This window comes from Elephantulus edwardii, unplaced genomic scaffold (genome assembly GCF_000299155.1).
Source record: "Elephantulus edwardii isolate Elephantulus edwardi_28Jun2011 unplaced genomic scaffold, EleEdw1.0 scaffold00438, whole genome shotgun sequence".
NCBI lineage: Eukaryota > Metazoa > Chordata > Mammalia > Macroscelidea > Macroscelididae > Elephantulus > Elephantulus edwardii.
This window is the reverse complement of record NW_006400188.1, coordinates 823,320-837,589: the sequence shown is the minus strand read 5'-3', so window position 1 is coordinate 837,589 and position 14,270 is coordinate 823,320. Positions and strand designations below refer to the sequence as shown.

At 49.7% G+C, this 14,270-nt stretch overlaps 1 protein-coding gene and 1 pseudogene across 1 annotated transcript in view; one reads left to right on the top strand and one right to left on the bottom strand.

Annotated features, from left to right (window-relative positions):
- The window catches only part of INSR (insulin receptor), a 219,832-nt gene that overhangs the window by 88,590 nt on the left and 116,972 nt on the right, over positions 1–14,270 (bottom strand). The window lies entirely within an intron of this gene.
- LOC102849088 overlaps positions 13,560–14,270 on the top strand; it is a 5,448-nt pseudogene continuing 4,737 nt past the window's right edge.

Genomic DNA, 14,270 nt, shown 5'->3' with positions numbered 1-14,270 from the left:
ATTGGCACAGGACAGAGCGGAGTTTAGGGCTGTTGTATATAGGGTCGCTATGAGTTGCAAGCGACTCGACGGCACATAACAACAACAACAACAGAGACTGTCCCATGGGTCGCTGTGAATCGGCCCTGGGGACTCGCATGGGAACACTGTTATGATCACCGCTGTTATTCTCATCACTGTGACCCCATTTATCTGTCTGCAGGATCTTGAAACTCATGGGAGGAAGCAATGAGGCGGAGAACAATTAGCCAAGGCTCCCTCTTGGGGGCCCCTCCGGAGCAGGAAGGGCCCTATTTCCAGAACCAGTGCCTCTTCTGGGCGTCAGTCTTTTCATTCAAAAGAGGCGTCAGCAAGGATCTAACAAAAACTTCCCAAACCCATAAGCCTTCCGGCCCAGACAATGCTAAGAGGAACGATCCAATACTTGGAAACAAGGCAAAAGATCTGCTGCCAAGTCCCTGCATGAAGGCACATCGCACATCACCGGATTCCAGCGTAGGGGTTGGCAAATCTCTCCTGTCCACGACCACCCAGTGGGCCCGCCAGGCTTTGTGAGCGATGCCAGGCTCTGTTGCCAAGTCCTGGATGCACCCTTGGTGTGAAATCTACCACAGGGTGGACGTGAGCAGCCGTGGCCGTGTGCCAATAAAACTTTATTCACAACTGCAGGTGATGGAACACATCTGTGATTGACCTACTGTTTGCTGTTAAGGTCTGTTACCCTTGGAGGCCTTTCAGTGCATTCTGGCCAATGCGCATCCCATGGATGACGTGGTCCTACCATCATCATTGGTGTGTTGGAGTCTATGGTGGCGGCCATGTGTATGTTGAGTGCCTGTCACTGCATGAGGTACTGAGCTGCTAACAGAAAGGCCAGCGGTTCAAAGCCACCAGGTGCTCAGCCCGAAGAAGATACTCTCATGACCGTCAGCCTCGGATACCTGGTGGAGGATGGCCACGAGGTGGAACTGGCTCCGCGGCAGGTGGTTCGACCCCATTCTATTGTGCCTTCTCACATCTAGACAGGCAGGCCTTTCTTCCTGGTCTTGTCTCAGTCTGGAAGTGTCACTGAAACCTGCCCACTGTGGGTGGATAAACCGACTTGGCCTTTGAAATCCTGGTGACATCACTTCCAGCATCACAGCGACAAGCAAGCCAACACGGTCCCCACCCCCGAGACTCGTGAAGCCTGGAATCTGTGAAGTAGAATGCTCACTTACAGAAGGATACACTTAAAAACATATCATCACGTAGGTAGGATGACCCCCCCCCCCTTCCTAGTAACCCTTCCCTCCCGGTAGGACACCAGGAATTCTGGTGTGTCCAGTTCGCCAGTCTTATTTCTGAGACTGTAAATACGTCACCCTGACTGGTCCCCACACTAATGGATTAAATAAATCGTCAACTTGTCTGCTTTCCCTTTTTACAGAGAATGGTGCTTTGTAACGTATTGAAAATCGTTCCTCAGGGGAGGAGATGAACAAACTATGGAGTGTCTATACTGTGGAGCGATTTAGTACAAGAACGTAAACTCACTGTCACTGAGCAGGAACAAACACATAACTGACTCTCCAGCAGGTTTTCAGAAGCTCTAAAATGCCTGGGAGGAGAATGCCCATCTTTCTGCCACAGAGCTGTTGGTGGATTCAAACCACTGGCCTTTGGATTGGCAGTGCAACTCCTTGCCCATCAAGCCAGCAGAGCTGAGGATCAGTAAGTGATGACAGTGAAACGTCACACTAAGACATGAAAGAATCTCCAATATCTAAGTTGTTTCGTGAGAGAAGCCAGTCTAAGAAAGGTATAAACTGTAGGAGTCTACTGGAGCTTTTCTAGAAAAGGTAAAAGTACGGGGGGCTGGGGGTGGGGAGGGAGAAGAGAAGTCTGTTGCCATTGTTTTGTGAGGGGTCTTGGTTGGTTGGTTTGTGAAGACAGCCTCATTTAAAATTTATCTATTAATTACAGAGGGAGAAATAGTGAGACAAATAGGATACAATGCAAACCACTGATGGATGGAAGGACAATTTTTCTAACTTTCTGTTAAGTCTCAGCAAGATGAAAAGTTACCAATTTGTCAAATAATAAACCAGGGGGGCTGAGGTCCTCTCTGACTCACAGGGGATCTTCTGAACAACAGAGCAGAGAACTGTGCTTCAGAGAGATTTCAGCCACTCCCCAGGCTTTGATCACAGAGGCCTTTCTTCTGAGACAGCAATGAGTAGACTCAAACATACAACCTTCCTCTCAGCAATCTCGTTTAAGAGTTTGTGCCCCTAAGACTAATAAACTTAATAGGATAGGCAAGCACAGAAACAGATCATCCGTGACATGTGTAGAAAAATGCAGACGGTGGAGGGTTTTTTTTCCCCTTTGCCTTTCTTTTTTTAAGTTCAAATCTGTCTGGTTTTGCGCAATCTAGAAGCTGTATGGTGGTAAAAACAAACAAACAAAAAAAACCACACAACAAAACCAAAACCCCAAAACAACAAACCACCCATCCCACCACCATTACGTGTTTCCATAGAAGGACATATGTTAATAACATTTTGTTATTCCTTTCCAAAGTCTGGCCTTAAAAAAAAAAAAAAAAATCAAGATTTATTCTAAAAAAAAAAAAAAAATCCCTGCTTTCCAGAAATTTCCAGAGGAACAGTTGCGTCATGGGGCTGCGGGCACATTCACGACAGGGCCTCAGCTCTCCCTGAAAGTGTGAATTTTATAAACTCCTTAAAGTCATTTACTTTGTTTCCCACGCCCTTTCTCGCCTACACCCGCCCTGGATCCGGATCCGTGGCAGAGGTTCGCGTCCCCAGAGTATGGGGCGCGAGCAGGGCTATCAGGAAATGTTTCCTCTTTAAACCAAGTAAATAAATGATTTAATGGTGAGGTGGAGGGCAGAGAGTGAACTTTTGACAGCTCGGTCGTCCAAAAGACTACCTTTGGAGCCTGTGATCCCATAGAAGAAACAAACAGTGGGCAAAAAGCGTCAGATGGTCCTGAAAGCGCAAACATTCGAAGCAGGGAGGCGCCCACATTCCTTCCTTGCCAAAGCCATCCCACTGGCGCTTACAAATTCACTTTCCAGACGCCTTCAAAATCCAGCTGCGGACGCTCTTCTGAGAAATACGGCCGGCGCGGGCCAGAAAGGGCGGAGTCCCAGGGGACCGCCCCCTGAAAAGAAGCCCCAGGATTGGTCAGGCCTAGGCTGTGAGGGCGGGGCCGACTAAGCGCAGGGCCCCGCCCGCGCGAGCTCACGGCCTCCTTGTCCCACAAAGCGCCTGTTGTGCGCCGATCCGCGGAATCCAGGCCGGGCGCTGAAGGCGGCCGCAGCGCCGCCCTCGCTCTCAGCCAATGGGCGGGCGGGTGCGGGCTGGCCCCGCCCCGGGCGCGCGGGGCTTGGCTGGACGAGCTGCGCTGGGTCGGGGGGCGCCCGGGAAGGGCTTCGGGCGGGTGTGGGGTCTGCTGGGCGGCCCGGGGTGGACGCAACAAAAGTGAAGGATCGGGAGAAACCGGGGGTGCAGGTTGCCCCCCAAGCTCCAATCAGGCGGCTCCGCGCTCGGCGCGTGCCTGGGAGGAGCCCGAGACACCGCGTGGCAGCACCAGGGCCCCGCCGAGGGGCACCCTGACCTGGGGGCCTCGCTCGGGAGAGGCCCAGGGAAGGGGGCACGGCTGGCCAGGATCACACAACAGAGCTCCTGCAAACCCGGGATCCCCGCACCTTCGGCTCCCAGAGCCTGGAACCTCCCCCCAGTGTCTCCACCCCACGTTGTTGTCGCGCTGTGCCAACTCATAGCAACCCCATGTGACAGCAGAACTGCCCTGTGGCGTTTTCTAGGCTGGGATCTTTCAAGAAGTAGATGAGCAGGTCCTGCCTCCTCTCTCTAGCGGCCAGGTGGATTCAAACCACCAACCTTTAGGGGCGCAGCCAAAAACCAAACGCTTAACTGTTACCACCACCAGGGCGCCCGTTTTTTACCCCATATGGCCCTAAAATATCCAAGGCTAAACTCATAAACACCATCTGAAGAAAATCTGCAGGCCCTTTTCAGGATGCCCTCCGGCCAGCGTTCCTCTTGCATTTTAACGTGTTCAAACCTGAGAGGGCCCACGTGTTTGCAATTCCAGTCAAAGGAGACAGACATCCAGTGGGCATTACCTCCTTTACCCGGCCCCCACAAGGTCACTACGCAGGGTTTCTTTCTGTTCTTGTCTACATGGGGTCCCTAGGAGAGACATGGAACGGAACAGGGTCACAGAGCTAAATTCCCTAGATATTATATTCCTCAGTGAATACGTGCTCCCTATATAGTCTGTTCATAAGATCTCATTCAGCATCCAAATTGCTGAACAAAGGTTGACGGTTCAGACCCACCTTGCAGCAACCTCAGAAGACAAGCTGCTTGATAATGTTTTTCAACACTCATGGCATTGAAATCTCTACGGAGGGGAGTCAGGGGTGAGGGGCAGTAAGTACGTGACCCCTCAGCAGTTATCAGGCACCACCCTTTGAATTGTGCTGTTGGTGGAGAGCAGTGAATAGACTACAGATCGCCACTAGAACAAACAAATCTGTCTTGAAGGAAGTGAAGCCAGAGTGCTCCGCAGAGGCAAGGATGGTGACATTTTGTCTCAATGGGGGCCGATTTTCAGGAGAAACCAGTTCTTAGATCATGCTGGGAAGGGCAGAGGGTCACCAAAAAAGACAGAGATACCCAACGAGATGGACTGACACATGGCAGTGATGCTGAGGACGGCCCAGGATAGGGCAAGGTTCAGATCTGTTGTTCACAGGATCACTGGTGAGTGGGGGTCGACTTGATGAGCCCCGAACCACCACCCCATTGACGTCAACTTCAGGATTATGAAGGCGGCGAGCGCCAGGCGAGCAACCATCCGTTCCTGTTCTACAAATGGTCACCATGTGTTGGAAGCAACTCGAAAGCAACCATTAATCCCCACTGCTCTAGGAGCCAAGTGCCCAGCCTTCTTGTGGAGCAATGCAGAGCCACGGAAGGGGCTGCCTGGCCAGCGTCCACTCAGCCAGCCAGCTGCAGATGCTTCCTGGGGCACTGGGATGGGGCTTTGTTCACCTGCACCTGGCCCCACCTGGGCAGGAGAGATGCTCACATGGATTCAACCATTTGCCTTGCCTTTGAAGGGGACCCAGGGAAGACGGCTCTGTTCCGTGCTGGGGCTCTCCTTGGTGCATCCCCAAACTGTGCACTTGAAGGAGCACCCAGCAAAGACACAGTCCATCCTTCAGAAACGTGCTGACGGGATTAGGTGATGTGGCTTTCTCCCGGCAGGAGAGGAACAGCATGTGCGCATGCATGAATCATCAGCTTGTGTCCAGGGAACTATAAACACTGTACAGTCGATGAAGGGCAAAGTACAGGGGGAAAGAGAAGAGAGGGGCCCGGAGAGAAGAGATGGAGGGTCAATGGGGGGGCAGCCTCCTCCCTGCAGCAGGAGCCAGGGAAGGGCTTTCAGCAGAAGGGTGCAGGACCAGACCATCTTAGCGGTCACTTCCTGGCTTTCTGGTGGGTGGGTGGGGAGGGCTGGGTGCAGAGGGAGCCCAGGGAAGAGGCCGGCACTACGCAATCGCAGGGATCTGCCAGGACTTATCAACTGGCCGACACCCAAGTTTCCATGTTGGGCAGCTGGACACCATCCACCAGAACCACCACCTGACATGCTCAGACGGGGGGTAAGATGGTTTGGGGTGACAGAGTTCAGAGCAAGGGAGCCATGCCAGACCTCAGGCCACCTCTGCCTGACCCCACAACCACACAGTGACTAAGGTGCACACCCTTTTCTTTGTGTGTGTGGGTGTTTTGTTTTTATTTTGGAGGTCTCTAACACTTTTCCTCAGTCCTCTGTGTACCTGATACACATCAGGGAGGTAATTCCTCAAAAAGACCCTTCACTACTGTGGAGTCAGAACAGAACCATAGCAGACGGACATCCAGCAGGTTTTCAGAGGCTGTAAATCGCACTGGAGATGGACCATCTTTTACCCCATAGAGCTGTTGGTGGATTTGAACCAGCAGAGAGGGACAGCCTTTGGGTTAACAGCACAGCTCCTTACAGACTCTCTTGGGTAATCAAAGAAGTGGCTACAATGTTGCGGGGCTGCAATCTACTAGCGTTTTATGTATATATACACAGAGTTCATGGGCTGGCAGCATGCACCACTCTGACAGTTCCAATGTACCAGATGCTCCGGAAGAGAAAAGGGACAATCTGCTCTCCTATGATTTACAGTGTCTGAAAACCTACTCTCCGTTCATGTGGTTTCGAGTCAGAACCAAATCATAGCTGGCCCTCTGGTGGGTTTTCCGAGCCAGCAAATCACATGGGAGGAGGTCGCCCATCTTTCTTCTGTGGAATAGCTGGTAGATTCGAACCATGTGCACAACTCGTTACCACTAAGCCACCAGCGACATGACATAGAGATACACAGATAGAAACGTAGTCACTGTCGTGTGCCTTTGAGTCATAACCAACCCAGAGCTGACCCTTCAGCCAGTTTTCAGAGGCAGTAAATCACATGGGAAGAGAGTACCCATCTTTCTCTCAAGGGAGAGCTGGTGGATTTGAACCATGTACCTTTGCACTGGAAGGGTAATTCCTTGCCACTAAGTCACCAGAGTTCCCTAGATATAGATGTTGTTGTTGTTGTTGTGTGCCACTGAGTCAGAACCAACTCATATCTGACTTCAAAGGTGGTAAATCACAGAGGAGACTGTTCATCCCTCTCCCATGAGAACCATGTGGATTTGAACCATGTGCATTGGGAATTGCACTGCAGCTTCTAACCACTAGGCCACCAGATCTCCCGGATGTGTGTGTATGTGTGTATGTGTGTGTGTGTTATTGTTGGTGGTGTTGTTATGTGCTGTCGAGTTGCTTGTGACTCATAGTGACCCTGTGTACAACAGCCCTCTACCCTGCTCTATCCTGTGCCAATCTTACTGTCTCTGACACACCTACTCCCATTACCACAGTCACTGAATCAATCCACCTCATAGAGGGTCTTCCTCTCTTGCCCTTTCCCTCCATCCTCCCAAGCATGACGTCCCTCTCCAAGGACTGGTCCCCCCTTGCAATATGCCCAAAGTATGTCAGACAAAGCTTCAGAAACCTTGTCTCCAAGGAGCAGCCTGGTTTCACTCTATCCAGGGCAAACCTGTTTATTCTCCTAGCAGTCCATGGTATATTCAATACTCTTCTCTGGCACCACAGCTCAAAGGTGTCAATTATCCTTCTATCATTCCTACTCATTGTCCAGCTCTCTGCTGCATAGCAAGTAATTACAAAGACTACGGCCTGAATCAGGCATACCTTAGTGTCCAGACTGACATCACAGCTCTTCAGTACAGTACTTTGGAGAGCTCTCTGAGAGCAGACTTTCCCAAGGCAATTTGTCTTTTAATTGTGAAGCCAAGCAAACTGAAGCTGTTAACAATCTCAATCTCTTTATCATCTACCATGATAGTTGTCGTTATTGTTAAGTGCCGTCGAGTCACAGGCGACTCATAGCGACCCTAAGAAGGAGAGTCCTTGACGCTTGGGTGCCTTTCATCCTCTCTCCAGGTTCATAGGATTTCCGAAGGCAAGCTATTACAGAAGTGGATGCCACTCCTCCTTCCAAGCTTGTTTTAATCGGGGAGCTCCACCCCACTCTCTATCCGCATTGGGTAACCAGCCATTAACACATTTGACACACACCAGTGTCACAGTGTTCAGCCTCACAGCAACCACAAGTGACCGCTGTATGGCAACTTGTACACCAAGGCTATATGATCTAGAGGAATGTCTTTGGGTTGGTAGCCACACCCACCATGAGAGAGAGTATAAATACAGAGGTAGAGAGACATAGATATAGGTATATAGGTAGGTAGGTAGACAGACAGACAGAAAAGGGGAAGAGGAAGGGGCTAGGGAGGGGGAGGAGAGAGGGGAGAGGGGGAGAGAGAGAGATGCATATTTATAGTGCTGGAGGTCTCTAAAAAAATCTATTGGAGACGCAGCTATGAGTCAGTTCAAACTTGAGGGCAAATAACAAGGATTATATTATATATTAAAAGAAATACTAATATTACTATATTAATATGTCTATAATACTATAAGTTATATGATTATATTATAACATATACTAATACATAAATACATATTATATATATGAGTGTGTGTAAAATTTCTTTTCATTTTTGTTGTTTTTGATGGTACACACAGCAAAGCACACACCAACTCAACGGATCCCCCACACACAATCCAGTGACGTTGGTGGTGACCTTCTTCGAAATTGTGCAACCACTTCCGCACTCCTCCCAGCTGAATGTAAACTCTGCCCTACCCCCTCAGGTTTCTGGTTCCTTGAGGCTGTAGGTATGCTTTACAAGGTGCCTTTGAGAAATGAATTCCCATAAGGGAACACAACTGACAGGAGGCAGGCATAGCTGCCCTGAGGGGTAAATTCAGAGCCTTCATTTACATTTGTCAATCCAAAGACAAGCACATCAAAGTCAGTGTGTAATGTGATTTTAAAACATTCTCCAAATTATTCACAAAGCGAGTTTTTTTTTAAAAAAAAATTTATTTTCTTATTTTCTGTGTGTACCGTCAAACCGGATGTGACTGGTACAGGAGGAGAGTGCCCCTCCTTCTCCAACAAAGCAGGTTTTTATCATTCTTTTCATGGATTTTAAGTTACATCTCCACTTGGGTTAATTTTATTTCTAGTATTTATCCTCCCTACTCTTTTTTTCCTCTCCCTTGGACAATTAGTCTTCCTTCTAAAACAGCAATGTCTACTCAACTTTTCTGCAGTGGTGGGAAAGTTCCGAGTCTGTGATGTCCTGGTTGGCAGCCATGGGCCACTCATGGCCACTGAGTGCTGGACACCTGGCCAGCGCACCTGTGGGACTGGATTTACATGATGATCACAGCTGGGAGCAGAGTTCAAAAAGATCCAGCTCTTGAACCTGGAGTTCCACTTCCTTCTCCAGCCCATGACTTCCTGCTTGTCTGCTATTATTTCCTTTCCCCAAGTAGGTTCCTTTCACTCTTTTTGTGGGGGTGTTCAGTCTCATGTCTATGACTGCATAATCATTGTGGGTGTTTCCTTTATCCCTGAACACAATCGGTATAACCACAAGTCATTGTCTTTTAAGGAGTCTTTTTCATGAAGTGATTCAGAAGTTGGTTGTTTTGGGTTTCTCATTTTGATCAAACAGCAGGAGTTTTTGGCACATTTGCCCAGTTTCATGGTAGCTGTTAGCTGGCACTGAGGGGTCCCCTGGCTCATGTCAACCCCGTGCAAAATGAGACCAAACCCCACCCAGCCTGCCCCCATCTCCATGACTGGCTTTAATAAATTATGTTCTGTAGGGTCAGGATAGGTGGAAGATCTATCAACAATCTGTGTTGTGCAGATGACACAACCCTGCTTGCTAAAAGTAAGGAGGACCTGAAGCGCTTGCTGCAGAGGGTCAAGGACCACAGCCTTCAATGTGGATTGAGGCTCAATGTCGAGAAGACAAAGATTCTCACCACTGGACTAATTGGCAGCATCAGCATGGATGGTGAAGAGATTGAGATTGTACACAGCTTTAGTTTGCTCGGCTCCACAGTCAACAGTCTTGGCACCAGCAGCCAGGAAATTAAAAGACATTTTGCCATGGGAAAGTCTGCTGTTAGGGACCTCTCCAAAGTACTGAAGAGCAATGGTGTCTCTCTGGAGACTAAGGTGCGTGTGATACAGGCCATGGTCTTTGCAATCATTTGTTATGCATCAGAGACTTGGGCAATGACTAGGGAGGATAGAAGGAGAGTTGATGCCTTTGAGCTGTGGTGCTGGAGAAGAGTATTGAATGTACCATGGACTGCTAAGAAAACAGACAGGTTCATCCTGGAGAGGGTTAAACAGGGCACAGGGTGGCTACTCCTTTGAGACAAGGATTCTGAGGCTTTGTCTGACATATTTTGGACATGTTGTAAGGAGGGGCTGGTCCTTAAAGAGGGACATCATGCTTGGGAGGGTGGAGGGACAGCGCAGGAGAGGAAGGCCCTCTATGAGGTGGATTGATTCAGTGACTGGGGTTATCAGGATGGGTATATCAGAGACAGTGCAATTGGCACAGGACAGAGCAGAGTTTAGGGCTGTTGTATATAGGGTTGCTATGAGTCACAAGTGACTCGACGGCACATAACGACAACAACAACAAAAGGACTTTTTGTTGTTGTTGTTTTGGTGGGTTTTTTTTATGGTGTTCAGAAGTCGAGCACCAGCCCTTTCTTCCTACCCCACCTTAGCCTGGAAGTTCTAGTGAACATGGTCAACATCCTATTGTTGTTGTTATTGTGCACCATCAAGTTGGAACCAATAGCTGTCCCTCCACTGGGATTTTCAGAGGCAGTCAATTGCACTGGAAGAGACCGTCTTTCTCCCACAGAGCAGTTGGTGGATTCGAACCACGTGCCTTCAGGATTGCAATGCAGCTTCTTGCTACTAGGCCACCAGAGCTCCCTGGCAACAATAGGCAAGTCCCACTGAAAAGTCCCAACCAGGACTCAAACCCATGTCATCCTCATGTAAGATAAGAACTCGACCACTGAGCCACCACTGCCTTTTTTTTACGTAATTAACCCAAACCCCGCTGCCTTGAGTCCACTCTAGCTCACAGCAATGATCTGCCAGCTTCCACTTTAAGAGGGGAGACTGCCATCTTTCTCCTGCAGCACAACTGGTGGATTTGAACCACCAACCTTCAGGTTGGCAGCCCCCTACATTACACAGTACACTACCAGGGCTCTTGGCGCGGCGAGGCTCTTGAACAATAACTTCCAGCCTATCCCTTCTTGCAGTTGGAGAGCACAGAGGGTGCACTGGCTGCTTTTTGGAATGCACCAGCACTTGGTTTTGGTTTTTGAAGATTTAACACATGATTAATTTTCCTAAATCTTCCAAGAGCGAAAAGGCATGTTCTGCTTGCGAAGTGCAAAGTTCAGCCCGTATCTGTTGGCACAATCTTATTAACCACGTTACTCATTATTCAAACTCCTTGCTTCCTAATTGAATCTAATCTACATAATCAGGGGTGTGTGTGTGTGTGTGTGTGTGTGTGTGTGTGTGTGTGTGTGTTTCCTTGTGTCTCTAACAATTAACCCGCTACAGTCTGATTCTCAGCTAGCTGACCTGCAGTCAGGATTCTCCCTTCACGCCACACAAAAACTGCCAACCATACCTCTTGCCTGGAATTCCGTGTTTTCCTTGGGTTCATTTTCACCTGTACATTTATATTTTGGGGGAGTCATTTTTGGTAGAGGAAAATCTGAAAGCCAGAGCCTGGGTAAGGCAGAAACCTGCAGAGAAGGAAAATGCAAGTATTTTCCACTAATGAAGAACAAGGTAAAGAGTGAAATCTGCACCCTGTCAAAGGCGGAAAACTTGTGAGAGCCAGAAAGGCACGGGGGTCCCTTGTGAGGCCCACTGCCTTCAGCGTCACGCTCTGTGGATGGGACAGGATGTGAGAACCGCAGCCTCTGAGGAACCAGGGACCTCACCTTCTGACACTTGCCCCTTCAAAGGTTTGGACTGTGACGAGGGTTTCCCTGGGACAAGCAGAGAGAGGTCTGAGGACATGGCCAGTGGCCAATGGCTATTCCTTCACACATAAGAGAAGCCAGTGTCCCAGGAACAAGTGGTCCCCCGAAGGACAAGAACAGAAAGAACCCCCTCATCCCTATGGGGCAGGAGTCGGGGGGGATGCACGGCATTTCGGCAGAAACACCACGAAGGAAGAATCCCAAGTCAAAAGGGTTTTGAACTCAAACTGGCTTTAAGTGATGGCCTTCTCTGGTTTCCTCGACGCTCATTCCCAGCCAGCCTGGAGGCTGCATTTTCCACCCACAAAGTTCAGTGTGTCGTGTCCCCGTGCCAGGAGCTCTGAGGCTTTTCTGGACACACCCCGGGTGTCCACCTCAGACTCAGCCACACAGTTAAAGAAGAATGGCATCTCCCCTAAACTGAAGGCTGCCCCCAAGTCTTCTCTAACCCACATACCCACTCAGTTAGTACAGATGCCCACCTGCATCGCCTGGCATTCCGTGTTCTTTCCAGGAACCACCTTTAAGGGCTCAAAGGGACACAAGCAAGTCGAATGGTTAAGGGTCGGGGTCTTATGTCCACAACGTGAGAGGACAATTTGGATCAAGAGGGTAGGGACAGACACCCATGTCACTGATTGTACAGGCACAAATGAGTGAATGGGGGTGTGTTCTGCGGTGTGCATTTTCAACAACGTAAGAGATTGCAGTCATAAAGAATACAGTGGGATTTGCCAGCATGCGGAAAACCTGTTTCCAAGCATCCCTGTGTCTGGGAACAAGTGGGTGTGTGAGCCCAATGCCAAGGGGTCCTCAGCCCTTAAGATTTGTCACAAACTTGCTGCAGGCCCCTCGTTCCCCAGGAGTCCTGGGTGGCCCTAGCACTGACCGTGCCCCACCTCTGCTTCCAGACCACTGAAACGCACTTCCAAGAACAGTCTGGAGATCTCCCATCTCGAAGTTATTGACCAGTGAGATCCACCAGGACCACAGGGCAGTGTCGCCAGGCCCCCTCGGGGAGATGAGCACCTGGGACCGAAGTCCCTGAACAACCTGGAGGCCGAGATACGGATGTGGACGAGCCGAGGCTGGTGACTGTGGCTGCAGGACGGTAAAGCAGGGGCATGTGAGTCAGAAGAGACTCAACAGGAGTTGACAACGTCATCCCGGTGGTCGGCTCACGGATGCACTGAGTGACACCCTCAACACGACAACTAGCCGCCGGCAGGACCCAAGAAAGGGCCTCGAGGTGTTGTCTCAGACTTCCCAGTAACGACTCAGGAGAACGCACGTATGCAGAGAACAGTCCTGCAGGGTTTTCAGGGCCATGACCTTTCAGGGGCAGCCTGCCAGGCCTTTCTTCTGAGGATCTGTCTGGGGGTGGGTTTGAACCGGCGGCCTCTGAGTTGGCAGCCATACACTTAACTTTCCGGGCGCTGCCCCCTGGGGATGCTGTCACCAGCATCACCAGCAGGTGTTTCCCTGTCTGGCCTCCGATTCTTCCACAACGCAGCAATGGCAAGTGGGGGAGGGGTACCAGTGAGATGATTTTAACTCCTGATGACCCTGAGTGTGCCCTGTGAGCTGCCATCTTTAGGGGGCACAGAGCTCTGACAGGGCAGTACCCAAAGTACTCTGCTAACTAAAAGGTCAGTGGTTCAAACCCAACGTCATGCCGGGGGAAAGCTGTGGCAGTAGGCTTCTGGAAACAAGTGTGGCCTAGTTATCCCAGGGGGCAGTCTGCACTGGCTAAGCAGCGAAGGGTTCTGGGTTGTTCCTTGGTTTTCACGTCTTTCATTTTATGGGAGCAGATAACCAGGTCTTTCATCAGCAGAGCTGGGGGGGCGGGGGGGGAGGACATGAACTGCCAGCCTGTCCATTAACAGCCCAGCACTTAACTACTGCACCACCAAGGCCCCTTGTTGAATGGTTAAATGACCAAATTAAAAATGTCTGCCAACGCAAGAGAGGAATCTGGAAAACCAGGGGCTCATGTAACTGTGAAAAAGCTGTTTGTTGGTGGAATTAAAGAAGACACTGAGGAACATCACCTTAGAGATTATTTTGAAGAATATGGAAAAATTGATACCATTGAAATAATTACTGATAGGCAGTCTGGAAAGAAAAGAGGCTTTGGTTTTGTTACATTTGATGACCATGATCCTGTGGATAAAATTGTATTGCAGAAATACCATACCATCAATGGTCATAATGCAGAAGTAAGAAAGGCTTTGTCTAGACAAGAAATGCAGGAGGTCCAAAGTTCTAGGAGTGGAAGAGGAGGCAACTTCGGTTTTGGGGATTCGCGTGGTGGAGGAGGAAATTTCGGCCCAGGACCAGGAAGTAACTTTAGAGGAGGGTCTGATGGATATGGAAGTGGTTGTGGATTTGGGGATGGCTAAAATGGGTATGGAGGAGGACCTGGAGGTGGCAATTTTGGAGGAAGCCCTGGTTATGGAGGAGGAAGAGGAGGATATGGTGGTGGAGGACCTGGATATGGCAACCAGGGTGGGGGCTACGGAGGTGGTTATGACAACTATGGAGGAGGAAATTATGGAAGTGGAAATTACAATGATTTTGGAAATTATAGCCAGCAACCTTCTAACTATGGGCCAATGAAGAGTGGGAATTTTGGTGGTAGCAGGAACATGGGTGGACCA